General features: G+C 38.6%; 1 long non-coding RNA gene across 1 annotated transcript; it reads right to left on the reverse strand.

Moving 5' to 3' along the window:
• Nucleotides 1–225: 225 nt before the first annotated feature.
• Nucleotides 226–1,423, reverse strand: LOC116405476. The gene is made up of 3 exons (XR_004218612.1): nucleotides 1,299–1,423; nucleotides 1,172–1,219; nucleotides 226–451 (listed from the first exon to the last, which is right to left on the reverse strand). It is a non-coding gene; the product is annotated as an uncharacterized LOC116405476 (long non-coding RNA).
• Nucleotides 1,424–3,181: the final 1,758 nt, after the last annotated feature.

Below are 3,181 nucleotides of genomic sequence, written 5' to 3' on the forward strand. Positions count from 1 at the left end.
TAGATACGATGGATAATGTATTTGTAAACTGAGAAAGGTGTTATGTATATATATATATCTTGACTGTCTGGTGTGTTGTTATAGTATCAACTGATTTTGTGATAGATTGAATAGATTGAACGTAAGTGTGTTAAGTTGGATTGATGATATGATTGTAACGACCCAACTTTTCTAAGTAAGTCGAGGTCATTAATTTTTTTTACAAATAAAAGACTTTGATTAATATAAAACAAAACGTAAGCTAATTTAAAAACATCTTTAAGTCAGGCCTGAATTTCAAACATTTAAGAAAACATAAAAACAATACTATTTACAATAAACGTTTGTAAGCAAACTTTCAATTCATCTTAAACCTCACAAGAACCCATAAGCGGAAGCAAACAACATATTTCCTATGGCAGTCACGCTTCCTTCCTGCCCCTCGCCGGTTTGCCGCTTTTATTACCTTTGCCTGAAAATTAAACATAAGAAGGGTGAGTATTTAAATACTCAGTAAGAGACCCTCTACTGGTCCCGTCAGGGGAAAATAAATTGTTAACGTTCTATTGGGACACCCTGTACAGTCGCAGTCTTGTGATCCCGTAGGATACACATCTCAGTCTAACGCCCCGAGGGACGTACATATCAGTCTAGTGTTCTGCAGAAACACATATCAGTCTAATGCTCCCGAAGGTGCACAATAAATTGGTGATCCCGTGGGACACCTACAAGGTACACATCCCAATACAATCTAACAATTTTCCCCTCATTCCATTCAATCCATCTTTCAATTACTTCAAAACACAAAGTTCTTTCTTTCAACGTCCTAACAGTCAACTTATTTTACTTCAGTCATATGTCTGTCAATAATATGCTAATACATCAGTCAATCAAACTATACAGTCAACACACCCCTCAGTTCATCAGCACACAGTCATACTTTAACGTAACGTACACCCAATCTAAACGAAAATCACAAGTTCACATCTGCATCTCATACAAACACAATCTACAATCTTCGTCCTGTCCACATACACACACTTATATATATATTCCATGACAATCACGATATACATTCGACGTCAAGTCTACTTCAATTCATATGCATTCATATATATTTTCAGTCAATCCACATTATACATTTAACACATACAATTCACAGTCATAAGTGAGTCCAGTAAAAATCTCTTACCTCAAAGTTAGGGAAGCTCCTTAATCAACTAACGTCCTCGAAACAATCCTAAGCATAACAATACAAAATTCAATTACTTTCACGATACATATGTCACTTACTTTCCTCAACGTAAGTTCCAACTCACCGATATATTGGCGAACTGAACCTTCAACAATTCACAAACGGGTTGTGAATGTAAGGGAGCCTAACGTTACTCCCAACACCTCAACGCACGAATGTCGAACTCGCAGCAAAAATCCTAAGTGTGGGTCGGTCACGTCGGCCAAAGGGAACGTGGCGGCTGGGCTTCACGGATGGAGACCGTCGCGAACAGACCGCGAATCTGAACGGTTACAGCAAATCTGAACGGTTACAGTAAATCTGAACGGTTACAGCAACTAGTCGGCCGACGTTGATAGCAGGTGGAGCGGCGGTTGTGAGCGGGGAGCGTGGTCGACGGAGACAAACGGCGGAGACGTTGCAGAACCGTGGCTTCGACGGAGACAGAACCGCGATGGAGACGGCAGATCGGCGCGCGGGACGACTGCTGCAAGGTTGCTTCGCGAACCGGAGATGGAGACGGCAGATCGGCGCTCGGGACGACTGCTGCAAGGTTGCTTCGCGAACCGGAGATGGAGACGGCAGATCGGGCGTTCGGCTTCAGTAGGGGAAACGCGGCGCGTGAGGACTGGGTTTGGATGAGACGGAGAGGAGAAGAGAAAGAGGAGATGGTCGGCGGCTTGCTGCGAACGGAAGGAGAAGAGGAATGGAGGTCGGCGGTTGCTGCGAACGGATGGGGTCGGTCGCGGCGCTGGGCGAAAGAAGAAAAGAGAAAGAGAAACGGAAGAAGAGAAGTCTCGGTCGTGTGCGTTTCTGGGCTGCGAACGGAGGAAAGGGGAAGGGCGCAACGGGAGGAAGGAGAAGAGAAAAGAAAAGAAAAAGAAAAGAAAAGAAAAGAAAAAGAAAAGAAAAAAGAAAAAAAAAGAAGAATATATATAATAAAGAATTTTCTTTTCTCTTTCTTTTTATTTAAATTAAATTAAAAAATATATAAAAAATAAAAAATGTATATATATATATATATATTTTTACCTTTGGGGCTTTACAATGATGAAGTAGTTTGACTATACTAGGAATGGATTGATTAAATGTTTATAACGGACTAAGGGAAAATTGTTAGCTTTGTCGATTGGGTAGTGTGCCTTGCAGGTGTCCTATGGGATCACCACCTGTTGTGCATTCTTCGAGAGCACTAGAATGACATGTGCATTCTTCGAGAGCAATAGACTGACATGTGCATTCTTCGAAAGCACTAGACTTACATGTGCTTTCTGAAGAGCACTAGACTAATATTTGTGTCCTTTAGGGCATTGGACTGATTATGTGTATTTCTACATGATCACAAGACTTTTAAAGTGAAGGGCACCTCCAATAGGAAGTTAACAATTTTATTTTTCTTCTAACAGGATCAGTAGTGGGTCTCTTACTGGGTATGTTTATACTCACCCTTTTATGTTTAATCTTTTTCCGCGAAACTGCCATAGGGAAATGTCCTTCAAATTGCTTATACTTTATATTTTTTTTTATTTTGGTTTTCTTTAGTAATTGAGACTGTTTTGGGTTTCATGATTGAACGACTTTTATGTTCTTGAACTTTCTTTATTATCGATACTTTTACACTTTCAAAATTTTATTTGAAATAGAGCCCGAATAAAAACTCTTTAATGTTGTTAAAAAATATATTTTTTTAAATTATAAAGTCTTATGGTTAAAGGACGAATCTAGTCTTAAAGTAATAACTTCAGCTTAATTCGAAAATTAGGTCGTTACAATCTATTTTGCATAAAAGAAATTTTGGTTAAGAAAAGCTGTTTTTCTTCTACATATTTATAACTCTCTTTCTTTCATTGAGTAGGAGACGGGATAGGAGAAAATCATAGGATTCTATTAACTTAAAAAATATTAAATTAATAGAAGTTTCAAATCAACTAACTAATTAACCATTAATCAATTAGTTAATAATTAATT

The sequence above is a fragment of the Cucumis sativus genome, unplaced genomic scaffold (assembly GCF_000004075.3).
Source record: "Cucumis sativus cultivar 9930 unplaced genomic scaffold, Cucumber_9930_V3 scaffold108, whole genome shotgun sequence".
NCBI classification, from domain to species: Eukaryota; Viridiplantae; Streptophyta; class Magnoliopsida; order Cucurbitales; family Cucurbitaceae; genus Cucumis; species Cucumis sativus.